General features: G+C 37.4%; 1 protein-coding gene across 3 annotated transcripts in view; it reads right to left on the bottom strand.

Annotated features, from left to right (window-relative positions):
- lingo2 (leucine rich repeat and Ig domain containing 2) overlaps window positions 1-13682 on the bottom strand; it is a 213649-nt gene that overhangs the window by 63928 nt on the left and 136039 nt on the right. The gene's annotated exons all lie outside the window — the stretch shown is intronic.

Below are 13682 nucleotides of genomic sequence, written 5' to 3'. Positions count from 1 at the left end.
TCAACCTTATCAGTTTAAAATTGTGTGTAAATAAAAAATGTGCTAAAATAAGATGCACAAGGAACTGTGATAACTGTGTGCAACCTTAGTAGGAGTTGAAACATAACCCATTAAACTGTTTTTGTGGAAGTATACTGCAGCTTAAATCAGAGCATAATCAGCCATTGCCACTTCTGTGTTTGTCATTCAGCCAAACTTTCTACTGGTCCCCTCTGCCAGAAGTGGCAATACCTAATTTAAGCACTTTTTATCATCATTAGTTAGGTCCAAGCTAACACCTATATGCATCTATGAGCTGCTGTGAAGTGGAAGATAAACCTGAACCAACAATACAGAAGAGCTGAAGGTCCCTGTTAAAGCACTGGACTTTCTGAACACTTTAGCAAATCCACTTTGTCTTGCCTCCTTCCAGTTCAGTTCAATTCAGTTAAAATCTAATCCATGCAAAAGGAGACCCATCAGAGTGCTGAGTGTAGAAGTCCACAGTACATTGGCAGACTGTTCAGCATAACCAGATTTTCCGCATCAAAAAGTCAAAAAAAGATTAAACATGTAAATACACTACTCAATATGGTAGCAGTTTATATAATATCATTCTTACTTTTATGTCTTACAGGTGATATACATTTTACAACCAACTCCGGTTCACTAAGATGGTCCTGTAATTCAGGAAAAATAGCATTTGCCTCTAAAGACTTTCAAAATAAGTTGAGGTCTTTAATTTTCTAACAAATAATTCACTGATACAGACAGATTTAAAACCCGTATTGAATTTGGGTCTCTTTCTATGTGTTTAACAGTAACATCAATGTTTTTATGTTTGAAACTGTTAGGAATCTCTATTGATTTGAGGTCATAATCCCTTATAGGCCATTTGCCTTCTGCATGGAGAGCAGAGGTCCATGCGCTTTTCCAATCAATAACTTTTATAACCGGTGGTGAAAATCAAATCAGATTTGTGTCAATATTTGTGGAGAGTATTTCACAGTACATTGTTTCCAGATCAATATCTTTAAATCCTTATCCTGACCACATCACTCTCAATACTGACTGGGGATGTTAACATCAACTGAGCTGTTTCTTGGAAGCCACCGAAGCAGAAATAGATCACAGAGTGGAACAGCTGAAGTTCTCAAATACCTAAATGCTTACAAAAAAGAATTGAAAGATGATTTATGTTTTGAATTACCCATTAATGAATAGAGCTTACATTATAAAAGGCTGAAACAAACTTGTGGTTAAATTGTGACTTGGAAATAGTTCCAGTCTAAACCTCTTCCTTAGCTCCTCCTTGACTTTAAATCTTTATGAAAAAGAATGTTCACACAGCTGAATCGATAACAATTTAAGTCAATGCTCTTGTCACTTCCTTCTTCTTCATCTCCAACCACTCAGAGTGCACCCTGGGTGGCAATTTTCTGTGTGACATTGCTTTGATGGGACAACAAAGCAGGCTAAGGACAAATGGCTTTTGGAGAATGGATTGATGGGTGTGAGATCAGACAGGTTCGGGGATAACCAGGTTCCATTTCACTAAAGCTTCACTTTTAATTTACAATAGGTATGGATATCTTCATATTTTATTGGGCGGACATGTATGAAGAGGTTTATATTTACTCATTATGGTCATATATATATATATATATATATATATATATATATATATATATATATATATATATATATATATATATATATATATATATATATATATATATATATAGTTTCTTATCACTTAAGGCTAGCTGCCATTAATGTTTGAGACATTTTTTATTGCTTACCTTAGAATAAAAAAAAAAATAGAACAACACATTATTGATTATAATTTCCATTTTAAATTACAAATTATATTCCTAACCTAATTGTGCTGTCGCATAACAGTCCAGTAGAGCTCAGTCCAGTCTGTTTGGTCCAGAGTTACACAGATTAAACACCAAGAGTTTCATAACAAAGGTTATTATTCTATTCGGCTTCTAATGTCTAATTAAAATGATTTATATAACTTTTTTTTAATACCTTTTGGGCCAAACATTTGAAAAAAAAGTGTACTTTGTTAAGGAACTCTAACAAAGTATGTATTTCGGGTCTTTTTTAGAGGAACATTTGTTTTTGGCTTTAATTTAACATCAATGTAATCCAAAAACAATAACCATTTGTTATCAGTTGTGTGCACCCAGCAGTCCCTTTTAAATCTAATCCAGGTGTTTTAACTCAAGACACCACAGGCATTTCTGAGTTTAAAGGAAATGTATTAAGGCTGTGTGAATGTCAACATTTTATTGGATCTATCTATTGGATACTCCTGTTAGAAAGCTCTTCCTGTAAGCTGTTCTTTATGTCAGCTAGATTTTACAGGCACTTTTTTGGTTGAAATTCCACCACTTTTGGGACAATTTTATTAAATTCAAACATTAAGCTTTTATGTCTTAGGTCAGAAGGCATTTTTTTCTTTCATTATTGCTCCAGTGAAACCAGGGAATGGCATTCTACAACTTTCTCTCATCTCTCTGACATCCTCAATATATGTTTTATTATATATATAATATATAAGCAGTTATAGTAAAATCACATAGATTTCTATCTTTCAAGCAGACTCGATATATAGATTTTGTGACATTCCCATACAATGAAATATAATATCTTTGCAGAAAAGATAATCAAACTCACGCTGTGTCTCTTTAGGCTTGTTTTAAGGTAGTCTGAAAATTATTATTTCAAAGGGAATTTCTGTATAAGGAAGATGGGGAAAAAAGCAATTGCATTTTAAAGACTCTCCGAGTCTCTCTGTGTTAACCTGACCCCTCTGTCTCGTTGCAAAATACCAAGTACTGGAATATCAACCGTTTGCAGTTTATAACACGTGGGTGCTGACAGAATTTGCTCTTATAGTTTGTGCATATGTCTTATGTTTTCATAGGCCTTTTTTTGTTCTTGTTAGTATATCCCAACTCTGTGAACTTCTTTGAATCTATGCTTTGACTACATTTTACCATTAGAATCTTTTAAATGTACTTCTTTTTAATCAGTTTTATGCTTTTTCAAGTATTTCAAAATGATACCCTTTGTCTCCTGCATGTGACTGGGGGCTGCATGATTGTAAATATATTTGTGCATGTAAATGGCATAGGAGCTCTGCAGGAATTAAACCCTCTTAAACACTTTGTTGTCCTCCAATTAGGCTGTATAATGGAAGGAAAAAGCTCAGATGATGATGGTAATGAAGGGTATGAGTTTGGGTGTCATGCGAGATGAACAGGCAGTGGTGTAGGATGCAGGAGTTTGCTCTGCAACCGAAGGGTTGTCGGTTCAGTTCTGCCTTTCAGTGTTCTTGGGCAAAACACTTAATCTGCCTTGACTACTGATGGTGGTCAGAGGATCCAGGGGCAGCGGCCCCTGTATAGCAGCCATGTTGAAATTTTATGTTCTTTACTGAAGCTTTATGAAAGACATAAAGCTTCATATGTTTAATTAAAGCATTGCCTTCACACCTTTACCTCATCAGTAGCTTAAGCTCCTCGGAAATAGATGAGGACATTTTTGTTGTTGTGATCAGTTCAAAGCTCTGCTTTTGCATGGAACCATAGTTTAAAACTCGTTTTTAATTATTATATTTTCTTAAATTAAAAATGAGGATATTATCATTGCTCAAATGATGATTATCACAGTGGCACTTTTTGTTCCCTTAAGGGAATTGATTTGAGGCGAAGTAAGCAGAGGTGGGAGATGTGGAATCACCAAGTCATCTCCATGCCATGTATTTGTTCTGCCCAGCCACTGAACCAGGTGTGTCCAATCTGCTCAGTGTATTAAACTGTGCAGTTTGGCCAGAAGAAAAACATAGCATGGAGATGACTTGTTGACTCCACATCTCCTACTTCTTGTTCTAAGCATACATTTGCATGGAAAGACAGCAACACATGCAAACACACATAAACAGTGACATAAACAATTTTTTGTGAAAAAAAACTGTCAAGTACAACTTTAGGGATGTTTAATACTGTCTCCCTCTGTGCATATATATGTCCATAAATCTAATAGATAAGATGTAACAATGTCTTATCATAGGATTTGTTATTTTACTACAGATTTTTCTGCAGCGTTTAAAGGGTATCGTTCAGTTGATTTTAATGATGCAGATCCATTATTGTATTTTTTTTTGTCAAATGAACTTGCCTGGAGAAAGTCTGACAAGATGAAAGCAAACTGGAATCACTATAACAGGACATTTTTAAGATACTGTTTTCTGACTCATCTTTGCAGTTTTAATAGGCCTTGTGCAAAAAGGTCTAGTCTTTGTTAGACTGAAGGTAACATTCACCTTCTTCTTTATCAATCTTCTTTTTCATCTTTCTGGGCCTCTTACATGTGTCCATTCTCATGTTAAAACTGCAGATATGCATAAAAAAGAACAGGTAAATATGAGAAATACAACAGAACTGGACAGCTCCCCTAGAATGACTGAATCTGTTATCTGAAAGCTTTTCTGCTTCTCACTAAAAAGCAAAGCAGTTTTATAACTTTTTAGTTCCCTGGCACTGTGATAAAATATGGATAATTTGCAATTAAAATTTTCACCAAAATGTTTATTTAAAGCAGTTTACTTTCTACGACACAGACAACTTGTGTACAGGACGTATATGGATTTTCACAGTGTAGATGGGTATTGACTGGGGTCACAATGGGCTTCTTGACAATCGGAAATTGTCCCTCGTTACATTTCAGTATTTAAAATTACCATTTTGGCTGGAAGTAAACATTATCATAGTTAGTAATCATAGCCAATCCATGTGGATTCCTAGTAATGCTGCAGACAATGTACCGCATCTTGCTGAATACAGACGGACAAGCGACAGCTGGTCGCATAGGTAGAAAAGAATGCAGCTAAAAGCCTTGATTTTAAGGTAAGGGGATTTGCCTGGATGCTGCAAACAAGCCTTTCCTTCCGGAACTCATTATCTTGTTCTAAGTCATAAGAAGCAGAAAGCTACATTCCTGTGTTGTTTACTCCCCGACTGTAGGCTGAGCTTCAGAAACTGCTCTCTTTTGTGTAACTACTAAGCACTGAGTATTTTATAATAAATCCCCATTAAATAAGACAGTGGTTAGGGTTAGACTTTATTCAACTGCACCGTACAAGAGTCAAATATGAACTGAGATAAGTGGCTTTCTGTTTCAAATAGGCTGGACTGTCTGTTTTAAATTAAAGCGTTTTAGAGAAAATGAAACATTTACTACCTTGTAGATCATATAATTTTCTGATCTAAAGATTTGTTAAGGGTTAGTTACTGAAAAGGGAAATTTGAAACATTTTGCCAGCATTTGGATTATTTTCAGTTGAAATGCGTAGGACCTCCTTCCACTGCTGCTCAAGTTGCAGGGCTGTCAGATTTTTTTCTAGTTGCACATAAATACAGACTCACGTTTGCCTACACACTGAAAGCAAACAAGGCGAATGAAGTGAGTAATTTATATTATACATTTTTAAAGGAATAAGCTGTGTGTTTCCGGCAATGTAAATGATGCTAATTGGTCGAATCAGCACCATTTGCATGCCGCTGTTCTGTCCCGTTCAGAACAGCATACCCAGTGTTGGGAAAGTTCTCTTTCTACGTGAACTAGTTCAAAGTTCAGTTCACACATTTTAAAATGAACTAGTTCAGTTCATAGTTCATAATTCAAAATTTTGAACTAAGTTCACAGTTCCAAAAAATGAACTAGTTCATAGTTCTTTTTTTTTTTTTTCATATATTGCTCAATTACACCATAGCCTACTGTAGAACCACAGAGAGCAATTATTTTATCAGTTGTAACACTGAAACTGTGCGTCAGATTTCATCTTCATATCCAGTTTTGAATCCTTATCCAACCAGGGTTTACATTAGCATTGAGGGGACAGCATTTCCCCATTGTTGCTTTAATGCTTTGTTGCTGTCCATTCACTTCACACTAGTAGCAGCTGCAGCTTTCACCCCTACAGTATATTCTCAAAAACATCAGGAAAAATGTGCTGCTTGAATGGTCTTTTTTATGAGGAATTATTAAAAGAAAAACAGGAAAGTAGTCTTTAAGGTGCAAATGTTTTTTTAATTTTAATAATTTTTTCCATTTGAAATTCCATTTCAGTACATACTAAAAAGGAATCCTGGAATCCCAGAAAAATTATACCAGGCAGGTTTAAGAAACAATTACATGAATAGTAAAACCCTTAAGAACATTTTACTGACAGAAACTGAGGGACCAGGCTGAGGGAGGAATTTAAGGTTACTGAAGTGCAGATTTTTTTTACTGAAAGCCGGCGGGCAAAGTTTGCAGAGAAATGTAAGATTGTTGCCTTCATCCTCTCTGACCACCTGGTCATAAACCTGTTTTAAGTGATCATACTGCTGCTTTGTCGCCTCCACGGTCGTCTCCATGCTGCTGTGGCTTCCACGCTGCATTTTGTTTTGATGACGCACGCGGCTGTAGGCTACGACGCTGGTAGCTGGTGTTGCCAGATTGGGTGTTTTCCCCGCTACATATTAAGGCCTGTTTATGGTGTGATTTAGCCGGGGTTTCGCCTTGAGGGCTCTATAGAAATCTGGCAACCTTTTGAACGGAGTTGAACTGAGAGAGCGTGCCGTTCACAGACACCAGAATGAACGAGTTCACAATAACGTTCTTCAGGCAGTAATACAGTACGTTCAGTTCATGTCCGCCCAAAATATGAACGAGTTCATGAACTTTCGTTCAATGAACGCGTTCAGGCACAACACTGAGCATACCCATAGTCAATACCCGTTTATCCCTTTAGCTTACCCCTGTTTTTTTCCTTTAGTTTATTCCTTTAGTTTATCCCTGTTTATTCTTTTAGTTTATTCCTTTATTTTTGTACGAAAAACTGACTTTAAACTACCTGAACGGGCCTGCATCCCTTTAGCCATGTACAAAAAGACATTTAATTACTTAGTTTTAGTTTTTTTTAATGTATGGCGATCTCACCTAACATATATATATTTTTTGTGCATGACTAAAGTGATACACGAACGTTGAGGTAGTTTAAAGTCAATTTTTTGTTCAAAAATAAAGGGATAAGCGCAAATCTGACGTCTTGCGCATGCGTATTGACTATGGGTATGCTGGTCTGACGGGGTATGCTCATCAGACAGAATACCGCCAATGTTGCGGTCTCCGATGCCAAACAACAGATCCTGATACTAGCTTCTGAACAAACAGAAATACCACTAGAAGCAACTAACATGGAAGAATAAGCATCTGCCCTGACTGGCAAACTTTATTTTATTTAATTTTTTATTTCTGCCTCCAGCAGAAATTAAGTGACTTTTCATTGGTGATTCTTGAATCGCCCTTTATTATTTCCTTTTTTTATTTTCCTGATTGTTGTTGTTTTTCAGCTTCTTATTTTAATAGCTTTTAAAATAAAAAGCCATTTTATTGTCGGTAAGGTTTATCACGGGCACACTCAGTAGAGTTAGACAAGCGCACCCTTTCTGAGGCTGTCGTTCTATTGGCTGGAAAGGTTGCTAGGCGACGATCCGACTGCAATCCGAGAAAAAATCCGCAAGCAGAGCCTACGGGTTTGCGAGCGTATCTGAGGCTCGAGCAGAGCGCGGTTTGTGCGCAGAGAAGGAGGCAAGCGAGAGGAGAAAATATCTGTGCAAGAAGCATTAAATCTGAGAGAAGAAACAAAGATTTGAGAGAGAAGAGAAAATATTTGAGAGAGAGCGCATGTTTTGAGTGTGAGCATTATAAGTTTTGTGTTGGGATCCTCAGGCTTGCCCACCAGAGGGCGCCGAGGATCCTCTTCTGCTCTCTTTGTCTTTCCCTTAGGGCTGGAGTCACTGTCAAGGTTCTGGAGATTACCCTCTGCCTCCAGCAGAGTGCGCCGTGGGTCCTCCTGAGCTGAACCTCCCGCACACCTGTGGCTGATCTACTAATCAGGAGGACCACAGTATATAAGCTGACTTCAGACCTTGATTCCACGCTGCAGTGTTGATCTTAGTTGGTTAGCTTCCTGAACCTTCTGCTATAGACTGAGTCTTGGTTGTTCCTAGGTCGAGACCAGATTCTAACTCTTCCTTGTTTCTGCCTCACAGGAATCCTGTCTCCTCGTGAAGCTCTGGATGAGCTTAACCTCCTGTCTCTTCGTGGAAGCTCTGGATGAGCTTAACCTCCTGTCTCTTCGTGGAAGCTCTGGATGAGCTTAACCTCCTGTCTCCTCGTGAAAGCTCTGGATGAGCTTAATCTCCTGCCTCTTCGTGAAACTCTGGAAGAGCTGTCTCCCTGGCAACCTGTCTCTGGCCTGCAGCTCTGGGAGAGTTGCATCACAGGAGGCCAGTCCCAAGCCTGAAGCTCTAGGAAAGCTAACCTGCTAATCTGCCCTGGTGAGCCAACCCAAGATTCCTACATGGTAGAAACCTGATGACTTCTGTGGAGTTTCCCTAGAGGTTCCCATGTGGATTATCCCCTGTTGTTCTCTGCGTCGAGCTGGAAGCTCAGATCCTTGCTAGCCTAGCTAAGCATACAGCTAGAGGCTTAGCCCCTCATGATCTCTGTTATCCAGCCATTCCCCGTTCCCTGCACAGACCCCAGTGAATCAGCCTCCTGCCTGAACTGTTTTTCACGTGCTTGTACCTTAAAATAAACTCTTTGGACTTTTTACCAGTGCCTCTGTGTGTGTTCTGCATCTTGGGCTTTACTCTAAGAGAACCCATCATGACATTTTGAGTGCAAGAAGATGAAATTCTTTTCTCAAATTGAAATTATGTGCTCTTGCATTATGGCAGGATAAGTCTCCCATAACTAATTCAAATCATTATCATTAAATTATTTGTTACTTTCTCAGCTTAGTTTAAATCAGCCCAAACTGGTTGGATGGGAACTCTGCACTCACACAACATAATTATTGTTACTCCAAGCTTAAGGCTGACGGAAGCCTGGGACATCTCAAAGTTAAGGGCTAAAACAGGGTAATGCTAACAGTTCAAGTTAGCTACACCAAGCTAACCTACTGGACACACAGAGAAGTGCTGCACAGGAGTGATTGGTCAAAAGGTTTTTACCAAAATTGGCACCAATTCCCTCAATCCGGTATTTTATAAATCAATGGGTGATTCATATGTTGCTGATTTGAATGGGGCTGTGATAGTAATGTGTCGCTTGCTGGCTGGCCGGCTCACTATGAATCAGGCTGTGATTTGCTCACTTTGTGACTGAGGCAAGATTCCCAGCAAAGCCAACCTGTCGCCAAGAGTCAGCGACTGATTCCCCGACTCGCCTAGACCAGTGTTTCCCAACCTTTTTTGACTTGTGTACCCATTTAAGCATTTTGTCTTTCTATAAGTATCCTTCTCATTCAAAATTATTGATGATTGTCCAAAAGTGGAACATATATACAATAACTGATACTTAGACACAAATTTGTTGCCTGGAAGTTACAGTAGTAGCCATATTTTTTGATGGGTCCTTGGCTGGTCCTTGACTAGTCCCTAAAATTCATTTTTAAACATCTAAGATATTATTTTTGTCATGTCTGTGGACAATAAGATCTAAAGAGAGGCGTTATCTTCTGGTCAGACCCTGTAAGTCAGTGAAAGGGTGGAGTCAGAGTAAAAAAAAATAATGCACGCCCATAAGAAGTCCAGTGGCTGGAATTTGGAGGAGGTCTTGCTGCTATTCATGTTGCCATTCAGCTGGCTTTTGACTGGGAAGGACCATTTTGATGGCCTCTTCTGTAGTAAAGATTCAAAATAGAAACAAAATAAAATCATATTATAAGCCTGTATTTATAAAACTGGAACTCCTCTGAGTAACTCTCATGTAATCATATTTAAACATGATGAATTGAGAACATAATACAGAGCAAAAATTATTGTCAGAATGACTTGATTAGTTTTACTTTGTTTTCATCAAGACACCTGGGCTGCTTTGATGAGTTCCAGTTGCTCAGTGTGATAAACAACTGATCACAGGCTGTTCTGTACATCCAGTCTGTTCCTCTGCTTGGTTTTGATGTGTGTCAAAGCTGAAGATAAACTTAAACATAGAAGAAAAACTAACTTTTGGTCTATAAAAGCTTGTTTATTTTTTTTAATTGGTCCTCACAAAGCAAAACAGATCTAAGCCTTATCTTATTTCATACCTAAGAAATAAAAAAAAAATTCATGTACCCCTTGCAATGCACTCGTGTTGTTTACATTTTCAAGCTGTGTTGTGGCCTGAAAAAATCATAACCTGGTGTATGCATTACACTAATCACACTGAGATTGGCACTGTTTCACCTGCTTAGATGATCTGCCAATGAACTGAGATAGGACAGCCTTCATCTGGGATAAATATTACAGTGATCTATGTGATATGAGATGTAACCTATAAATAGATCTTTTTGATAGTAAATAGATTTTTTTAAATTTAAAGGTAATAATCTACAAGTTATGACTGACTTCCTGTTTCCAGAACTTCAAGATAAGGCAAGGTGATTGCCTGAAATATCTATCTTATATTTATTACTCGTTGGAACTGCTAAGAAACATAAAACATGCTAAATGCCTTTGGTTAGAATAGAATAGAAAATCACTTTATTGTCCCACTATGAGGAAATTGTGGTGTTACAGTAAAAGTAGTCACATAAATGTGGACCATTGCGGGTATAAAAATAACAGAGTTAGTGGCAGAGTTAGAAAAATAAACAACATCAAATACTGTACTGTATAGTGTTTTTACGGATATAATATGATCAGTACACTTATGCTACTAAAGCATAAATTGCCTACTATAAATGTGAAGAAGCAGAAAATGTAGTTAAAGCCTTGTAAATAGCACATGATTTATGACCAAAGCTTGTTGCCCTTTTGAGCTTTAAAATCAAAACTGTAGTTGCATGTCCTAAATGATTTAGTGAATGCAAATTTTGACAGAAACATTAAAGAAGGGATTCCAGTGATTCAAAAAGAACTGCAAACTTCATCATTAGTGTTTGGTGTGAGTGCACCTTTAGATTCAGCTTCCCAATATTTTTAGACTTCACATCTACTTGTCATACTTGTCGTTCTGAGGACAGAGTCTTCCACCTCAGCAACGGATCTGCATTTCTCCCCACATATAAATATCCCCAAATTAAGACAGTTGGTTGCATTAAATTTGATCTAAGGCAGTGTCTATAGAATTAATTAAAAGACAGAATGGAGAGGTTTTAATGCAAATGTCCGTTTTAAGTAAGTAATATATATGTACAGCAGTACATTTTCTCCAGACTTCACTGCTTCCTTGCTACTCACATTTACTACTGCAGAGAATCCACCTATCCCTTTCTTTAAACACAAATATACTAGCAATCAGGAGGCTGTTCAGTTAGCAAGGTCTCTGCTGAATATGAATTCTACTTTGACAAGATGAAGATCTGTGAGGAAACTATTCCCCCAGCATTCCTGTAATGCTTTCTAAGAGGCAGCTTGTCTACTTTGATACAGATTACTGTAGACCTGACTCATTTAATTCAGTTGAAATGTCACGTGTCAGATAGCGTCTTACCCAGATGAAGATAGGCTTGGGTACAACTAATTATTCTTAAATCAATACAAGGGGACATGAAACATGTTTCACTCCGTCTGTTTTTCCTCTCCTCTCCATCACCCCTGGTGTGATAGGATTTCTCTTTACAATGAATGGAAATGTCAAACCCGAAACGTTCCCCCACACTTTACAGCCCGTTTCTCCACATATCAACACGCACCATGGCGTGAGCTGTCATGGGGGTAATGAATTGCAGCAATGAAAAGCAGAAGAAATAAGATAAATAAAATAAAATATTGCTTTGTCACCGGATTCGTTCAAACGACTTTAACTGGCACACACATCTTCCTGCTGTCAGCACAATATCTGTTTGAGCCGAGCGAGCGGCCGCATTATCAAGATATTAATCATCGGTTGGATGCTAACGCAGGCTGGAAGCCCTCAATCTCCATTCAGGAATGCTTGCCTGTTAGAATTCTCCGGACACGTCACTGCATATCTTAAGATCCTCTTTGTATTAGTTTTATTATCACTTTTCATCCGATGTAATTGCCTGTCAGCCCCTCCTGTGTCCAATTACATGAAATCCAGCAAAGCACATTGCTATGCCATCAACATTATCCTTCTTTATTACTCTCTAGTCACAGAATGAAACACGCCTCAACAGCTACAATGCTTCATGGAGTGCGAAGAAGTGAAATGAAGAAGGACGTCATTTTTCTGACATGTGATTTAACTGAAGATATTCTTGCATTTTATCAAACCTAAAAAAAAAAGAAGTCAGTGATGATTTGTATCACTCCATATCAATGTACCTCTCCTAATGGGAAGTTTGTTGTGCTTTGAATTTGTATCACCTGCAAGATGTTCAGGTGTTCCATTAATTTCTATAACTCAGTGAAATCAGGATATTTGTGATACAAATCTGTAAATTCTTAAAAAAAAAAACCTCAACTCAATCAGTAATAATTAAGTAATGTTTTGTGGAGGTATCAACAACCTACACAGGTTATTTCAATAGATTTACGTCCCTAATAATAACATCTGATTTGACTAAATTTGTCAGAACAATGTTGGCTGAGATAATGTTATAGAATTGTTCACTAATATTTCTAACCTTGTAAATATGCTATTAATGGACTGACTAATACAAAATAAAAGATAGGCTTCCTGGTTGGCAGCCAAATATGAATTTGAGTTCATGTGAGTTTGATTTATTTTTTCCTCTTTACATATAGCCTCAAGATGCTTTGCTTGCATCAACCATCTGTTAAGCAATCCAACAGCCAAATTCACTGATCTGAGTAAGATCTTTCATGACAGGCATACAGTGATTTATAATTTTTTTTAAATATGCTCTTTTGGAGGTAAATTTTTAAATTTACTCAACCTTGCCGATTCTATACGATGTCTATGTTTAATCAGGCAGTTTAGGTTACATAAGAAAGTGAGAAAGCAAAAAAAGTAGTATCCGTAAGACCTCTAAATTAAAAGAAACAATAAAAGAAATCTACTGTAAAGCAAAAACATTAAAATGTCTGCTTATCTGCACATTTCATTCAGAGTCACCTTAAAATGTTATTGCAGAGTCTGCATGATATTTGACCCATGAACAGTTTGAACATTAGAAGTAGCCCAGCAGGTAAACAGATAAATGTTGGCAGTTTTTTTCTGTTCCCCTTAGTGGGCATAAAAAATAATTAAAACAGACAGATTTACAGATAAAAAGTTACATGAAGAACTTGATGTGTGGATTATTGCATATGGTCTTCTGAGAAATGACTCAACCTAATTTCATAAGACGTAAGGGCAACATGGGTGTATTCAAAAGCGGTTACAGAAATGACAGTATTAAAGTAAAACTGAGCTTAACAGCTTCAGCAGCACTAAAACTGACAACACAATCAAAACAGTAGAACTGACAGAACCATTCAGCTCTTTGGATTGTATATTTTTAGGAAGGAGGAGACAATAAAAATGCGAAACCTGAATAGTTTCGAAGCGACAGGAGTTAGCTGTTCTTCAGGGTAATTGCCTAAGCAGGTTGAAAGTAATATCAGAGGAGCATGTTCTAAATACAGTCAACAAATTAAAAGGACCGTCAAGAGTAAATTCTTCCACATTTCAACCATCATACTATGATGTATTAGTAGGTAATTTATTCCAGTGCGAGG

This window comes from Cyprinodon tularosa, unplaced genomic scaffold (genome assembly GCF_016077235.1).
Source record: "Cyprinodon tularosa strain WSP-4 unplaced genomic scaffold, ASM1607723v1 ctg536, whole genome shotgun sequence".
In the NCBI taxonomy this organism is placed as follows: Eukaryota; Metazoa; Chordata; class Actinopteri; order Cyprinodontiformes; family Cyprinodontidae; genus Cyprinodon; species Cyprinodon tularosa.
The sequence above is the reverse complement of the archived record's forward strand: the minus strand, read 5'-3'. Positions and strand labels throughout refer to the sequence as shown.